Raw genomic sequence first — 18,894 nt, 5'->3', positions numbered from 1 at the left:
GTCTGCCACAGTTCAGTCCAATACGGTAGTTCATAGATATAACTAGGTTAGAATTATATGTTAGTTTAGTTAAGATTATTATATATATATACATTGTAAATAGATATAAGCTAGGCTTAATTAAGCTGTAATAAATAAATAAAATTATGCTTCTGTGTTTGGAGAAAATAGTCAGTGCAAAATAGACCTTTCTTTCGTCATTTTATAAAGCCTGGTTTTTATATATGGTCTTTGTCACGATAAAAGAAGCCACTAGCCTCATTGTCAGACATTTTCCATAGTGGTTTTGATTAGCCAGACACTTTTAATCCTTCTAAACTTCAAAGAACATCGAAGCAATTGTATACTGAAATTCAAACACAAAATCTTTAAAAAAAGTTTTCAAATTTTGTTTGCCTTAAAAAACTTTCAGCTTATGAAAAAGTATTTAGCTTTATGAAAAAGTACAGTATTGCATTATAAAAAGTGTCTGGCTGGACAAAGCCACTATGGAAAGTGTCTGGCAATGAGGCTAGTTGCTTCTTCTATCGTGACGAAGACCATATATGAAAATCAGTCTTTATAAAATGACGAAAGGATGGTCTATTTTTCTGCAATATTCTTGCACGATATCTGTTAAAGCCACTATGACTCAAGCTTTATAATAGACCAACGATCCTGCTTCAGTTAGAAGTATGCATTGGCAAAATGTCAACTTTTATAAAATGACGAAGGTCTGGCAGTCACGGGCTCTTAGATTATAAGACAACCAAGACAAATATTACGACAAATATGGTAATGCAGGAAACAATCATCACTGATTCAAAATTTTCAGAATTTAAGACTAAAGATAATTACATAACCAGTTTTTATTTTGACGTATATATGCTATCCACACAACGTCCAAATAATTATTGTTCGCTGAAATCACAAGATTATGTGGAAATAGTAGAATTCAAAGATCAAAATAGTAATGTTATAAAAGGAGAGAAATTACTGAATTTAGACAGCTTTTTCACAGAACCTATCAACTCTCTACATTAGGAATATGCTCTCACGACCTCGCTCCTTCGCCTACTGTAGAAGAATTTTATCTGGATGATGTCGAATACAAATTGATGTGTATTCCTCTAAGATATAAACTTCTTCTAATTCCAATTCTACATACATCCATGTAGTTATTTACTTCCTTACTTTTATTTATTTACTCACTAACATATTTTTCTTTTTGAGCACATTTTCAAAAAATTCGAGGTGCAAAACAAAAACTCCTCTACGGCGGCAATCCCAGCAAAGAAATTTAAATGTAAGTAAATACCCCTTCTTTTGCATGATTTATTACCAGAGCTGCGCAGTAATGAATACACTTGGTAATTAAAAAATTTAATTTTCACTTACAATTATTTGTTACTGGTACTTGGCAACGAGTACACCGTTTTTCAATTCTTGATCGATTATTTCAAATACTATAGATTACTTTCACTTCTTTTCAATTATTTGCTCATATCTAACTATTGAAAATTAAACACCTAGAGCACTGATGACAAAAACGAAAAGTTGTCAAAGTATCTGTTTAATGAAACCAATGAAAATCAATCCAGAATTGGTAGAATCTGTGCTTAAATTTATTGTGGAGGGTGAGCATGATTGGCTGAAAGAAGGCAAAATTCTAGTATTTCTACCAGGTCTGCAGGAAATACAAGCGATACACGAAGCTCCTACAGATAGTGTGTTGTTTGAAAAAACGGTGCGTTTATGATATTAATCATATAACATTATTCCACTATTATTTTTTATTCCGTACAGGGGCGGTAACTTCATTGGCATACAACTTCACTCATCGCTTACCCGCGAAGAGAAATCGCTTATTTTCCGTCCTGCATCAAATGGCAAACGAAAAATTGTGCTCAGCACCAATATTGCTGAAATTTCAATCACCATCGATGATTGTGTATTTGTTGTTGACCTTGGTCTAATGAAAGAGAAACGTTTTGATTCCAATCGTAATATGGAATCCTTAGTATTAGTCTGGGTATCACGTGCAAATGCTTTGCAACGTAAAGGACGTGCCTGTCGTGTCATGCCTGGCGTTTGTATACATCTCTTCACGGGACACTGTGTTAGGCACAACTTCCTAGCACAACCAGTAACCGAAATACACCGTGTACCATTAGAGTAGTTAGTATTACCCATAAAAACCCTGCCATGCATTATTGCAAAAAATACTCTCGAAGTTTTAGGTCGCACACTTGAACCACCAACGGAGGCAAATATTTTATCAGCTGTACGGCGTCTACAAGATGTTGGAGCTTTGGGTGAAACACAAAATTCAACATCTCTCGGACATCATTTGTCTGCGTTATCGGTTGATTTACGTATCGATAAACTTATGTTGTATGGCGCTGTATTACAATGTTTGGATAGTGTGCCGACTGTTGCTGCATGCTTGAGTCACAAATCATCCTTTTTTAGTCCTTTTAGTAAGTGTGCTGAGGCTGAGAAGCGTAAAAGGGAGTTTTCTATTGGTGATGCTATTTGTGTATAAGGTATGATTCAGTTAGGTATTATTACTCGAAAAAAAAACAAAGTATAATATTATTTGTTGACGCCGACGTGAATATTTTAATTCTCACGGTTTGGGAGGAATGCAATGCAGCTAACAAAATTCATCTCTAATTTCGGCTGCATTCCTCCCCAGAGGTGTGACTTTGATCTGTTCGTACATACATACATACATATGTACATACATGCATCTCTAATTCCGTCTGCATTCTTCATCAAACTTGTGATTTTAATTTGGGCTTAGATTGCAATAAAATCGTGTGAACGGAGCATCTACACATACATACAACCATGGTCAGGTACTTTGGCGTACTTGAAGTCACATAGAGAATTAATATAAACTAGTATCGCCTGTGGTCGAAATTCGACCAACGTGTATTTTTTTCAACTCAGCAATATAGCAAACTGGTCTAACTTACTTAACTTTTTCTTTAAAATTTTTAATTTGATCTAAGACTGTGTACTTTTTGATTGTATTTTCTTAAATTTTCTACAAACGTTTCAGGTGTAATTATAACGTGGTTTGGTATGGAGCTCCTTAAACAAAAATATAAAAATTATGTCAAACCAAATGAAATTGACATAGAATTATGGTGAAATTACTTGAAATTGAATTGAAAAATAGGCTTTTCCACACCACCCGGAAGTTCCCCGTTGGCGCGCTACCGAAGTTAGTTTTGGGAGCTCGGTTCCCCAGTAGGCCTATATAACCCATATACATATATCGCCCATTTACTTCAATAGTGTCATAATTCAAAAAACACGAACTTTTAGTTAAAAACGAAGAAATTTGCTAAAGGAATTTAACCTATTTCACGCCACCCGTTTAATTTTGTATAAATACATATCTAATATGTAAGTGTGACACAAAACACAAATTTCGAGTACAATAGAGGATACCTTCATAAAAAATAAAATAAAAATATAAAAAAATTATATAATGAGAAAGAGAGTTTACTAAAAAATGTTTAATTAAAGAAAAAAATAAAGTACTTAAATTGCGAAAAAATTAAGTGAAGTGAACAAACAGTTCCATATAAAAACGCAATAAGTGCACTTAGACTTTTTCCGGGGTTTAATGTGATCATTGTGGAAATATGAAGATTCTAATGTTCGGATATTTAATGTTGGGATTCCCATTGAGATCTATGTACGTAATTAATTTGTATTAAATTTGTAAACACTCCGTTTCATGAATATATATGACCATATCTACCATAAAAATTATCGTCTGTGAACAATACAATACTAAGATATAACAAAGCAGAATAAATTAGAAAGAAAAGAAAAACAAACAAAAACATTAAAGTTATTCACGCAAACATATTTACTAAAATAAAATTGATTTCATAACTTTAAGCGACACAAAAAAATTAGGGTTATGGGGTCTAAGCATCCGATTAATGGATATATCTGTGGTCACAAGTCATAATCGCCTAAGTCTGTTTTTCAATATTTTCAGGATAGCAATTTAAAGTATCAAATCATTACTGCAAATCATGGTATGATATTTATTGCTAATCGTTTAATAAATACACAAGGTGTATCGGTCTTCTTTTTAACTTTGCAAGCAAACTGTTATGTTTTTGCTTAATTTGAAAGATATAAAGGAAAAAAGCAGTTAGGCTATTATGGCTTGTTGAATGAAAAAATTTAAAATCTCTTAGTTTGAGTTGGGCTGTTATTCCGAATAAAAAAATGTTTAGAAGTGCCTAAAGTTGAAATCTTATGTGTAGTTGTGCTATTATTCCTTACTTTTAATTTATTAATTTTATTCACTTAAGTCAGTTTTATATAGTAAATCTTGAAATGCGGTATTTTCAAAAATACTGGAATACAGACATATAAGGGCATATTTATAGTTATTGTGTCAAAAAGCTTTAACTAACTTAAAATCATATTCTTTTTCAACTATAACTATGCCCCATAGTTTAAAGAACTACAATTAAAAATTTTTATCAATATTAAGGATCCATTTTATTCAATTCAGTTAAAAATTCACATGTACATATTTTTATTATAAATACATAAAAATATTATTTCAAAAATCTTCGTCACTGTCACACTCCGTCAAATCGGGATGGGTATTAAGCTGCTCTATACTTGTGGGAATGCTGTCATAAAATGAGTGAAATTCTGGTTTTATAAACTGCTTCAAGTCCATAAGATCTTTCTTTTTTTCTTTAGAAATGCATGGTAAGTTCTTTATATTTTGTATTTCTCCAAATCCTTTTATAGAACACCCTCTTTTGCCCACCTTTAAGATTTTAAATGGTTCTTCATTATCTAATGAAGTTTTGTATTGGACTTTGTTGGACATCTTGGTATAACGAAGCCATCGAATATCGTGCCATACAAATTTTTCGCCATCCTCATTGAAACGTTTCCAAGAAATTTTTGATTTGGATAAGTCCGAAAAGTTATAAAGATCATTTGGCTGCATTTCAATAGTTTGCAATTTGGGTCCAATAGTATTTACGAATTGGTACCAATCTCTTGGGGTCTCAATTTCGACATTTGTTTTTTTTTTTTCGCTCAATAAGGGCGTGATCACTATCGCACTCCATATGTGTATGGCCGGGTTCGAGGAATTTGTGGTCAATGTGATCCAATGTAGACGCGTTGGAAATAAATGAAATAAACATGGCAGAAACAAACGAATTTTTATTTTGCCCTGCGCACGAATCGCTATAAAATGTAACTGTTTTCGTTTCTGCTGGCAACATTTTTAACAATTTAAAAAGACACGAGGAAATTTCATTTCCACCACGTCTAGCCATAGCTTCGTGCCACATGAAGCATTTTGCTGCATTAGTTACAAGATCGTGAACCGTTAAATTAAACGTCCATAGTTGTCTTTTGAAGAAACTGATAGAATTTCGAAGAAAAGGTGTTGGTAAACATTGCTGTAAATCGAATGCAAAACTTTTAATAGTGTTCGATTCCACCGAGCGCTTTTTATCTTGTCGTTTAGATTCATAAGCCAATTCAGCTTTAGCTTAATGAATTTCTTTTTGCTCAATCAATGAAGCTTTTTCATCTTCGGTTAGAGCGATTTTTATTTTTGCAACGTAAGTGTCGCAGGTGCTACAAGTGTCTACCTTAGGTTCTTTAAATTTAAGACCAAGAGTTTTGAAAATTTCAGAGTATTTAGAAAGGCTTACTGGATTGCTTACTTTTTCCTTGTAAAGGCGGTGCATAGACGATAAATTGAGACTAGCAGGTAAATATTTTTGAGAAGTATCGCGCCGGTTGTAATGGCTTTCGTATGCAGGGAAACTTAAAATGTGTTCTTTAATTTCATTTTCCATTGAAGTATCAATTTTAGATGTAGGAGTATGCTTGCCTCGATGATCACTGAATTGCATAGACGGACAACAAATTTTTTTTCTAACGACCGATTTAATAAAGCTATCACTTTCATCGAAACATTGTCTAAAATGCTTTTTGCATACTTTGATTGTATTACTATTAATCTGGAATGAATATTGCATTGAATTTTCTCGATTTCGTCTGCGTTCTACTGTATTGCATAGGGTGTCACATTTTTTATCCCCAACAGCTACTAATGATCCAATGTAAAAATTCTTTGGTCATAACTTCCCAGGGACCAGTAATGTTTAAATAGAGATTCTATTTATTCAGTTGTAAATTTTTTTTGCATTTGTTTCTACATAAATCAAACGATGGATTGCAGACCCTGGCTTTAACTATTCTACCTGAACACGTTGTGTATGATTTTCGCCTATTTCTAAGGTCACGACGAAGCTTTTTCTTTGACTTTGATTTTGGTTTCGCAAGGCCGTTTAAATTATCACGCTGGTGAGAAGTTTCTTCGTCGTTTGATGAGCAATCCATACTAGTAGCAGATCGTGATAAATTAAAGTCCGGATCCCTTATGGAGTTGTCTGAGTCAAATTCTCCACTATGAGGAAGGACGTCTTCATGTGCCTCATGACTAAGTTTTTTTGGATTATGCAAACCTAGTTAAAATAAAAGTTACCCTCGTTAATTTTAGTAATAAATACGTTTAAACTCTGGCATAATCTGCGTAAAATGCTTACTTTCAATAACAGTTAAATTAAAATCGATTCCTAGGATTGATGACATTGTTTCATTTTGTACACATGGAACAAAATTGGAATAATAATTTTGGAATCGCCCATCGCAAGGCCTTTCAGGAATAAAGTTTTCTGGTTCGTTAGCATCTCGGTATTTTTGAATGTTGGTGCTGGCATTTTCGACATGAGATGTTCCACTTGTACCAAGAGTGACTATAGTAAAATTGAAAACAATTGTTTAGTGTTTTGTTTGGGTTATAGGTAAATACAACATTGCAATCTAAAGACGAAAATGTTTAAAATTCCGAGGGTGCTTACACGTTTTTATTTAAAATATTAAAAACGACACTAGAAATAAGGTTGGTTGTGCGATAATAAAAATGTTTGGCCTTGGGGTTATGTCACTCTTTCATATTTCAAATTACATGCAAATAATTTTGATTTGCAAAATAACAAGGACAACCTTATTTCATTTAATTAATTTTATTTACTTACCTTCGTTGTTTCGACGCTCTGGCAATGACCTAGCCAATTCAACCATTTTTGCTGCTCTGTCGGACATTTTTTTATCACTTTCCACAACAAATATTACTTTTAAATAATTGCTATATAAGCTGCACAACTCTCTGACACAACTTAACTCAACTTAATGATTCGTTTAAAAAAATATATTATTGAATACCAAAAACCTATGTCTACTTAGGTACAGGTTTTTTTGAAATAAAATTTGAAATAAGAACGTAATTCAATATAATATTTTCAAAATCATGGCTTCCTATTGAAAAATAATTTATCTTAATTTATGCTAGCCAATGGCGGTTATTGTAATTCGGAACAACATCCTAACTCAAGATACAAAAAAAATATATTTGGCGCTATGTTTTGTAATAACGACTTAAATTTATATATGCCGTAATGGAAAAAATAAGTTACAATCTTAAGTTGAAATAGGCTGTTATGCCCCACAAAGGAAATAAATTATGAAAATGCTTAACTTGAGCTAGGATACTTTGACGGAGAGTTTATGAGTTAGGCTTTTATGCCAAAACAACCAAGCGAAAAAATAACTTAAGCTGTTAGGTTTTTTTTTAATAACCTTTTTCTAAAAAAAGATACAGACATAAAAAGTGGATGACCCATAGAATTGATTACGCTGAACATGCTGGCACTAATAACTAAATTTTGTCCTAACTCGAGTTAGGAGATTATGGTTTGTGACCACAGATATAATCCAACAAAGTTAGCCTAATAATAAATATAGTGGGTAATATACTGACTATGCACGCTATGATGCCGGTTGCCGTTTTCACCTAAAATCAAAGACGTTTTTGGGACGTTTTTTTGTTTCGTTTAATATAAAACGTGAAATTTTCCGATTCAGTCAAGTTGCAGTTATATAATAATAAACCAATTTGAAATAGGAGAATATATATTAAAATAAAATAAGAACTAAAATAAATTAGCATAAAAGGCAATATAAAAAATTTAATGTTATATTTTGTAACTTTTTTTTTTCGTTCAATATAAGACGTACTTTATCTAAAATGAGGATTAAATCTGCAAATGCAAAAACATTTTGTGGCAAATTTGCCATTAATTGTTATAAATAAATTAGTTAGTTTCAACAAAACTTAACTCATTATTTGTGTTTTCATGTTTTTTTGAAAACAACTAAAATAAAAAACAAAGAATCTGTTAAATAAAGACATATGTATTTACGTGTAGGTAAATTTGTCACAAAAAATGGGCCGGCCAAAAATTTATTCTATTTAAGATTTTTGGTACGCTATAAATTATTTTGGAACAATTTTTTAGGATTTTGGTAGAGGTATTATAGGTAAGCGGCAACAATGGGAAACCATATTTGTATGCAGGTGAAACATGTGTGCCTTCGAATTTAGCGGGGATACATAAAATTTGAAATTCACAACAAACACTTAGATAATTGTTCCCAAAGGCGGCGCGCTTGTGCATAAAAGTTTAGGTCTTTGAAATTCGCATTAGCAAACTTAGATAATTGGTCCCAAAGATGGCGCGCTTGTGCACGATAATGAATTACGATATTTGTATGAATTGTTCGAATTTACAAAAAACTTTTTCTATTAATTATAATCAAATAGAGTAATATTTGTTAACAAAAATAGGCCTATGCACTGCGGCTGATCAATACGAATCGATTCATATAACTTTTATATGATTTTACGTATGCTAAGTATGCGAAACAGCCTGTCAATTGATTGTATGGAAATTTTGTTAGCGTATTAATATATAGATAGTGGGTAATATACCGCCTATGCAAGACGGCCGCTATGATGCCGGTTGCCGCTCTGACCTAAAATCAAAAAAATTTTTGGGACCTTTTTTTTTTGTTTCGTAATTAGCATAAAAGGCAATATAAAAAATGTAATGTATATTAAAATAAAAATATATTAAAATAAAATAAGAACTAAAATAAATTAGCATAAAAGGCAATATAAAAAATTTAATGTTATATTTTGTAACTTTTTTTTTTCGTTCAATATAAGACGTACTTTATCTAAAATGAGGATTAAATCTGCAAATGCAACAACAATTTCGAGCAAATTTGCCATTAATTGTTATAAATAAATTAGTTAGTTTCAACAAAAGTTAACTCATTATTTGTGATTTCATGTTTTTTTGAAAACAACTAAAATAAAAAACAAAGAATCTGTTAAATAAAGACTTATGTATTTACGTGTAGGCCACAAAAAATGGGCCGGTCAAAAATTAATTCTATTTAAGATTTCTGGTACGCTATAAATTATTTTGGAACAATTTTTTAGGATTTTGGTAGAGCCTATTATAGGTAAGCGGCAACAATGGGAAACCATATTTGTATGCAGGTGAAACATTTGTGCCTTCGAATTTAGCGGGGATACATAAAATTTGAAATTCACATTAAACACTTAGATAACTGTTCCCAAAGACGGCGCGCTTGTGCATAAAGGTTTAGGTCTTTGAAATTCGCATTAGCAAACTTAGATAATTGTTCCCAAAGATGGCGCGCTTGTGCACGATAATGAATTACGATATTTGTATGAATTGTTCGAATTTACAAAAAACTGTTTCTATTAATTATAAACAAATAGAGTAATATTTGTTAACAAAAATAGGCCTATGTCCTGCGGCTGATCAATACGAATCGATTCAAATAACTTTTATATGATTTTACGTATGCTAAGTATGCGAAACAGCACATCAATTGATTGTATGGAAATTTTGTTAGCGTATTAATATATAGATAAGCGAATATTTTTATTCTATGTTAGTTTCAAGTCAACTATTCAATAAACATTATTCATACAAAACATTCTGGTGACCCCGAGAACAAATAATGGCAGCCGTCAGTGATTTAGTTAGTCAACAAAAAGTAACCGGCAGCAATATAGAAGCTGTTATTCGCAACTATAAGAAGGACTCTGCAACAAGAAAGCAACAGTCAGAGTACTATGAAGAAAGGCTGAGAAGGTTGGAAGATGAATGGGCGAAATTTGAGTCCACAGATAACAAAATTCGGTTGATTGAAAACCTGCCTATGGACCACGAATACTTCACTGACGAGTATTACCACTCCATAATGAATGTGGTTTCAGAATACAGACAGCCCTTCAGTTGGCTCAAACTCAGGCGGCAGAAACACAGCCCCAAGTAGTCGAAATACAAAAACAACCCCAGCAGCCGTTTGTACAACAATCAGAAACAAAAAGCTTCATTAAATTGGTACGCAGGCAAGGGTAATGATGGCGTCATTGCAACGGGCGTTAGATGACACAGTTTCAACTAGATGCCATCCGGCGCTTGACAAATTATGGACGAACATCGAGGATATTCATTTCCAAATCTATGAAATGTTCGAGGACCCAACTCAAGAGGGCTACAACATGAGGCAATTCGTGGCCCTGGAGGAAAGAGTTCGGTCAGTTTCAACAAAGGGGAGAGTGACTCGCAAGCAATGCACTGTTCAGGCCCCTACAAAAATCCATCAGTCTCATTGCCAAAGATAACTATTCCAAAATTCGATGGAAATTATTTAAAGTGGCAAGAGTTTTATGACTTGTTTACGCAACTTTTGATAAATCGATAACTATCAAAAGTCCAAAAGATGTATTATTTGAAGACTCACGTGTTGGAGGAGGCTGGAAACCTCATTAAACATCTTGCCTCGACAGACGAAAACTTCGAGGCTGCCTGGTACGTGCTACTAGAGCGTTATAACAACAAGCGGCTGCTGGTTAGTAAACTTATAAAAGAGTTACTCAGTTCTGCGGGCGGCGCATCTTTTGAAAACATTAAGAAGCTGCATGACACCACGAAAGAGTGTCTTTTAGCGCTAAAAAACCTCAAAATAGACACTTCAACATGGGATCCGCTGCTGCTCCAACTCCTACTCAAAAAATTAGATCACCCAACACGTTTGCGCTACGAGCAATCGCTATCAAAACTACGTGAAGTACAAACAATTCCAGAGTTTCTGCAATTTCTGGAGAAGCACTTCCAATCCATGGAAGCCATGGGTGTCAAAGTACCCTCCCTCAAGCAAAGGTAAGCACTTCAGTAACGGCAAAGAACAACAACGACGCTTGCAGACAACTTCTACAACAACCTCCATCAGCGCGCTTTGAGTTCATACAGAAGAAAAAGTTTTGTCACAACTGCCTCAAAGCTGGACATTCTTCCAAGCACTGTTTACTTAGAAGTTGTTTAAAATGCAAAAAAAATACAACACCTTGTTGCATTTCGAGGATACAAGCAAAGACACATCAAAATTATCATCCACTCCTACAGGACCAAATGAGTCCAGAAATGCCAAACCTGTAACGATCAAAGCAACAATTTCCAACGAAGAAGCTACATCGCTAGCAACTTCAAAACAATCAAGGACAAACACGTATGTGTTGCTCGGTACTGCCATGGTGAAAGTCAGGGCCAATGGGACAGAAGCTCAGTGCCGTGCAATCTTGGATTCAGCTTCACAAGTGAACTTTGTTACGGAGAGAGTGGTTAAGCGACTGGGTATCTCAACGAAACCATCATCAATTTCTATCAACGGTATAGGCTCAAGTAACACTAAAGTGCAACATCGAGTCCACATTGCGTTACATTCACGCATCAGCAGTTTTACCACACGGGTAGAGGCAGCAGTGTTACCTCACATCATATCTCCTCAACCCTCACAAGATATCAATATCGAAGGATGGAACTTTCCTGCTAACATTACGCTAGCCGACCCATCATTTAATCATCCTGACAAGATTGACATACTACTGGGTGCCGAATTTTACAACCAGTTGATGGTAGTGGGGCAGATCAAACTATCCGAAGATTTACCCATCCTGCAAAATACCGTGTTGGGATGGGTCGTCGCCGGGAAAGTTGGTTCCAACTACATCACGAGCGCAATATGTGGAATCTGCACCGACGACGATTTCAACTTGGAAGCTGCCTTTGCTAGGCTATGGGAACTTGAGAATGTTGCAGCTGCAGGAAAGCAATTATCTACGACTTAAAAACAGTGCGAAACTCATTTTGCACAGAATACAACAATCACTGAAAATGGAAGGTTTATGCTCAACTTGCTCATGCTTATTGTCAAAATCTCCTGAGACAAGAAGTCAATACGTCAATTTTATGGAGGAATATGAAAGGTTGGGGTCATATGACACAAGTTAATATTGATTCCATCAAGAAGCCTAGGTACTTCATTCCTCACCATTGCATTGCGAGGCCTGAAAGCCGCACTACAAAGTTACGAGTAGTATTTGATGCATCAGCAAAGACAACCTCTGGAATGTCCCTGAACGACTTTATGTACACTGGTGCCACTGTTCAGAGCTATTTTTTCACAATTTTCCTTCGTTTTCGGTTGCCTAAGTACATGTTCAGCACAGATGTCGAGAAAATGTATCGACAGATGCTCATTCATCCGGAATATTGGAAATTGCAACTCATCATCTGGCGAAGGGATCCAAGCATGCCAATAAGCCATTATCAATTAAACACAATCACTTATGGAACTAGATCTGCCCCATATTTGGCGACGAAGTGCTTACAAAAAATTGCAATATAAAATATGTTACAATATCCGCTGGGGGCCCAGTTTCTACAGGACAACTTTTATGTGGATGACGGAATTGGTGGCTAAGACAACTTAAATACAACAATTGAAATTCAACAGCAACTAATACACATTTTAAGGAAACATGGCATCAACCTACAAAAGTGGTACTCGAATCATTCACAATTACAGCAAAATATTGGTGTGTAGGACCAGGAAGTTGATGTAGACTTTAAAATGAGACCAGTCAAACCATCAAAACTTTGGGTTTGACATGGATGCCTAAAGTTGATCGATTTTGCGTAAAGGTGTGTCTAGCAGATTGCAATGTAATAACCAAACGGTCGGTGAGTTCAGATATAGCTAGACTTTTCGATCCGTTGGGTATTTTGGCACCTATAGTGGTCACGGAAAAAATATTTGTTCAAGATCTCTGACAATTGAAAGTGGACTGAACCTTTGCCAGAAGAATTTAATGCAAAATGGACTTCATTCCGAGGTGACTTAGAAAAACTAAACAACATGCAAGTTTCGAGGCACGTGTTAGAAGGACACATTGCAGCAAACCTACAATTACATGTATTCGCAGACGCATCCGCAAAGGCATATGGGGCTGCAATATATATAAGGTCGGAATTAAACGATGGACCAGTGATGGTAAGGTTGCTGTGTGCAAAATTACGAATAGAACCCTTGAAGCGCCAAACTCTTCCGCGGCTGAAGCTCTGTGCATCAGTGCTTGGAGCTCAATTAAGCACAAGGATCAAAACAGACTTAAAGATGTTCCCACATACTATTGGACAGATTCTCAGATGATCTTAGCATGGATTAACTCGTCGTCAGCATCTTACCAAACATTCGTAGCAAACCGAATCGCCATAATTCAGGAGCACACCATCGCTGAACAATGGCGCCATATAGGTTCAAAAGACAACCCAGATGACGTTATATCACGAGAATTGCCGCCGGAAAAACTCAAGAACTGCAGCCTATGGTTTTATGGGCCCAAAGTACTGCTTGAGCATGAAGATAATTGGCTATCAAAATATTCCATGGAAATGACAAAAATAGGCGAAACTATATACATGGAACGCAAAAAATTTACTTCAGTTCCTGGGACAACAAGAGGACATTGCTTGAATCTGTATTGTGATAACGCAACAAATTTCGTAGGCGCATGCAACCAGCTTACCGAACTCAACGAAGCGGTGCATAACAACTCGTCACGTCAATCTATTATTAAACAATGTGCCACAAAAGGAATTATATTTCACTTCATACCTCCGAGAAGTCCACATTTTGGCGGATTATGGGAAGCGGCGGTTAAATCGGCAAAATATCTCCTAGCCAGAAGAACCTCTAGAGCATCCCTTACTTATGAAGAATTGGATACAGTTATCATAGAGGTGGAAGGGATCCTTAATTCCAGACCAATAACACCAATGTCCGAAGACCCTAACGATCGTATAGCTATAACTCCAGGCCATTTCCTTATAGGAAAGCCAATCAATGCACAGTTAGATGGGCGTGGCGAAACGCAGAACATGAGACTAACAACTAGATGGAAACTAGGCTCCAACCTCAAACGCGAATTTTGGAAGCAATGGTCCAACGAATATTTGTCGGAACTTCAATCCAGAAAGAAATGGAAGATCAAATAACAGTCGAAAAGAAATTCAACATCATCGATCAACAAATCAGCCAAATACTTAACGGAATACGCAATGATACTGGGGCGATAAACCAAGAAAGAACTTTTCAAATGTTTTCATCGCTGTCCATGCAGGTAACGCTTATTTCAGCCAACCTAAAAAGAATCCAGCCTTCAATATTGGACGTTCTAATAGACTCCCATCATGGAAAAATAAGTCCACTGCTCCTTACCCCCAGACAATTACAACTTGAAATCAGGAAAATTAAAGATCAATTACCGACATCATGTGAACTGCCGGTGCAACAGGAAGATTTAATAAAACTATACCAGCTCATGAAGGTTAAAGGTGGGATCACACCGAGGCATGTGCTATTTAGTATCACCTTACCGGTGGTGGAACACGATCGATACGATTTATTTAGTATAGTGCCGATCCCCAACTTGATCAATGGCACGATGATTGAAATAGATCTATGCGCCTCAATTTTTTCAATAAACACATCCATCGACCAATACTTCCCAATGACTGTCTCAGAGTTTCACTCTTGTGTCGACATCAAAGAGGGGAGCTATATATGTAAGTCGGGTGAGGAGTCACTGTGACAGCACGCATATACCAACACATATGGCAGCGCAAATGTAAAACACTCAAGGCGAATAACGAGCGCACAGCCTGAGTAAATTAGCTCGGAGAAAATCTAATAGCGAGCGGACAAGTGAGTCGTAATCAGCCGTCGACCAAAGCAGCCGTCGTTACTATAATTATTCGCTGTACCAACCTACTTTAATTGTAATCCACTTTAAACCATAACTTTAATTGTACTTATTTTTGAATACTCAACTTTGAATTGAATAATAAACGTTATTAATTGCATAACTTTACATTTGGGGGCTCAACCTGCCGAACCTTAATACAAATTGAATCAAACTTATGTAAGTTGCAGCCGAATTGAAGAACAATAGGCAAGCAGTGCAATAAAGTGAAGTGGGCAAAACAGTACTTCTACAGTTGCAGTTCAGTCGCAAAAAAAAAAAAAAAAAAAAAAAAGGGTCGTTGATCGGTCAAAAAAAATTCCGTTCAACGCATATGACTCGTGCTAGTCGCCAAAGCGCAGGCGATTCAAAAAACATCACCAAAGTCAAAAAGCAGACAAAGCAGATGGAAAAAGAAATTATTGTCGATGCTCATAATGTTGGTCACTTTGCGGTGCAAAAAACTATGCATGCTATACAACAAAATTATTGGATACCACACCTGGAACAAAAAGTTACGCAGGTAATCAACAATTGTGTGAAATGTATCATTTATAATAAGAAGTTGGGTAAAAAAGAGGGTTATCTGCACGCAATTGATAAAGGTGACCAACCATTGCATACGTTGCATATTGACCATCTGGGACCAATGGACGCTACCTCAAAGCAGTATAAATATATCTTGGCAATCGTCGACGCGTTTACCAAATTTGTGTGGCTGTACCCCACAAAGAGCACAGGTTGCGAAGAAGCGGTTCAGAAGCTAGAGTCATGGTCTGCGGTTTTTGGAAACCCCGCACGCATAGTTACCGATAGAGGTGCCGCGTTCACGGCACATATGTTTTCCGAGCACGTAAAGGAGAGGGGTATTGATCACATCTGGAGCACTACCGGGGTCCCACGTGGAAACGGACAGATCGAAAGAGTGAATCGAACGGTTATGTCGATTATTGCAAAGCTCTCGGCAGAAGAACCTTCAAAATGGTTCAAGTTAGTTCCAAAAGTACAGCAAGCTATTAATTCACATACTCATGCGTCTACAAAGCGGCCGCCGTTTGAACTTATGTTGGGTGTCAAAATGAACCACACATGCAGTGATCAGATACAACTTTTACTCGAGCAGGAGCTATATGATGCATACGACGAAGGGCGGCACAATTTGCGGCAAGAGGCGAGGCACGAAATCGAGCGCGCTCAGAACCAATACAAAAAGCAGTTTGATAGCAAACGAAAGAAGGAATACGGGTACAAGATCGGCGATTTAGTAGCAATACGACGCACACAGTTTGTAGCCGGACGAAAGCTGGCTAGCGAATATCTCGGCCCGTACGAAATCACACAAGTTAAACGAAATGGCCGATTCAACGTTAGAAAGGCGGCAGATGTAGAGGGGCCCTGTAATACGTCCACGAGTTGCGATAATATGAAACTTTGGAAGTATACAGTCAACAACGAAGAGCTTTTGTCATCTGAGGCAGATTACTAATCAGGGTGGCCGAATGTAAGTCGGGTGAGGAGTCACTGTGACAGCACGCATATACCAACACATATGGCAGCGCAAATGTAAAACACTCAAGGCGAATAACGAGCGCACAGCCTGAGTAAATTAGCTCGGAGAAAATCTAATAGCGAGCGGACAAGTGAGTCGTAATCAGCCGTCGACCAAAGCAGCCGTCGTTACTATAATTATTCGCTGTACCAACCTACTTTAATTGTAATCCACTTTAAACCATAACTTTAATTGTACTTATTTTTGAATACTCAACTTTGAATTGAATAATAAACGTTATTAATTGCATAACTTTACATATATGCCCAAAAGTTCAAATCCATTACAACCGTGGATCAACCAAGTGCGCATGCGAGGAGAATCTTTTCAATAATAACACGCAATCAAACTGTCTTCTGCGGAAGGTACCTAACGATTTTGCGTGGATATCACTACAGCATGACAACCAATTCATATATGTCACATCAGTTTCATCTCGTGCAACAGTGGTATGTGGAAGCGTTATCAAACAACTTATTTTAAAAGGATCTGGACTGCTATCAGTCAAACCAGGCTGCATTCTTAAAACCCGTTTTGTGTCAATTCAAGCACATGAGTTAATATCCAGTAGTCTGAGTTCATCCTACGTCAGACTTGGTGATATCTCCAAGGTGGCTTCTACAGAACAACTAAACCCTCTTCTTCATAAGTTGAATGACTCGAAATATACAGCGCAGACACAAAATCTAACGACATTACATTCCGCGTTGGCCAATCATCGTTTGTTGGAGCTGCCAAACAAACTTGAAGCACATAATTCTCATCACATCACTGTTGGATACACAGCATTGATATTAGCTGTATGCCTGCTCGTATTATCAGTGATTAAAGGAAGATGCAAAGAGAAGAAGAAGCAACCTGTCCCCAGTTATACGGTAATAAATCCATCTGATATGAACGAAAGACCCACACCAATGCCACGGCACTCTAGAGATGTTATGGATTTTACGATAAACATTTAATCCAGAAACGGTCTCGGTAATCGAGCTGCGCTCACTGGGGGGAGGATGTTGACGCAGACGTGAATATTTTAATTCTCACGGTTTGGGAGGAATGCAATGCAACTTACACAATTCATCTCTAATTTTGGCTGCATTCCTCACCAGACGTGTGACTTTGATCTGTTCGTTCATACATACATACATGCATCTCTAATTTCGTCTGCATTTTTCATCAAACTTGTGATTTTAATTTGTGCTTAGGTTGCAATTAAAGCGTATGACTGGAGTATCTACACATACATACAACCATGGTCAGGTACTTTGGCGTGCTTGAAGCCACATATAGATTTAATATAAATAAGCACATATTTTTATTCGATGCTAGTTTTATGTCAGCTATTCAAAAAACATTATTCATATAAAACATTATTTTTTTAGCAATGGCTTGAAGTCTAACGTTGCAGCTTTTTGCTAGTGGCAATTATGCAGACGAGCACTTTCTCTCTATGAAAACTTTAGAAACGATATCGGCGGTAAAATATCAATTCTTGGAATTACTTGCTTCAATCGGGTTTGTGCCTGTTAATATACCGCGAAAGCGTAAGAATTGTGGCGATAATATACTTGAACTTACGGGTAAGCAAATTTAACTATATAATACATATCAATACCACTTATGCTTTCTTCGCTCGTACATTTCAGGCACTGACATAAATGTAAATGGCAACAATAATCGTCTAGTAATATCTTTACTCTATGCTGCTCTCTATCCTATTATTGTAAAAGTCATAACACCTGAACGCACCTACGTTTCCGCTGTTGGTGGTGCAATGACCAAAGCGAATTCATCAAGAGATCTACGTTTCAAGACACGTCAAGATGACTATGTTGCATTACATCCATCATCGGCCAACTCAATTGTTGGCACTTTTCAATCGCCTTTCCTCATATATCAGGAAGTTTAAGAAACAAATTCTAGGAATTTTGTAGCTGAAAATATGCAAACCAACCTCAAAAACCAACAATTCCAAATTTCAATTTTTCAAAATTAAATTTTGAACTTTTTATTTATAGTTTTCGGAATTTTTTTTTGAGTATTAAAGTCCAATCAATTTTGGTAAAACAAAGTATAAGTTAAAGGTTTATCAAAATTAGGATTGATTCTTGATAATTGTTTTTCTTCCATGCGACGGGCTTTTGGAAAAGGGTTTTGCGATCGGTTTGCATAGTTTCTTATATATTTGCCAAGTCAAAACATTTTAAGAAACTTCACCGCCAAAAAAAAAACAGTCACAATCATAAAAATGCCATAGTACAAC

General features: G+C 36.1%; 1 pseudogene; it reads left to right on the top strand.

The window, feature by feature from the left end:
• Positions 1–1,519: 1,519 nt before the first annotated feature.
• LOC137236003 (putative ATP-dependent RNA helicase DHX57) lies at positions 1,520–18,627 on the top strand (annotated as a pseudogene).
• The last annotated feature ends 267 nt before the right edge of the window (positions 18,628–18,894 follow it).

This window comes from Eurosta solidaginis, unplaced genomic scaffold (genome assembly GCF_040869045.1).
Source record: "Eurosta solidaginis isolate ZX-2024a unplaced genomic scaffold, ASM4086904v1 ctg00001153.1, whole genome shotgun sequence".
Lineage (NCBI taxonomy): Eukaryota > Metazoa > Arthropoda > Insecta > Diptera > Tephritidae > Eurosta > Eurosta solidaginis.
This window is presented reverse-complemented; position numbering and strand designations above follow the sequence as displayed.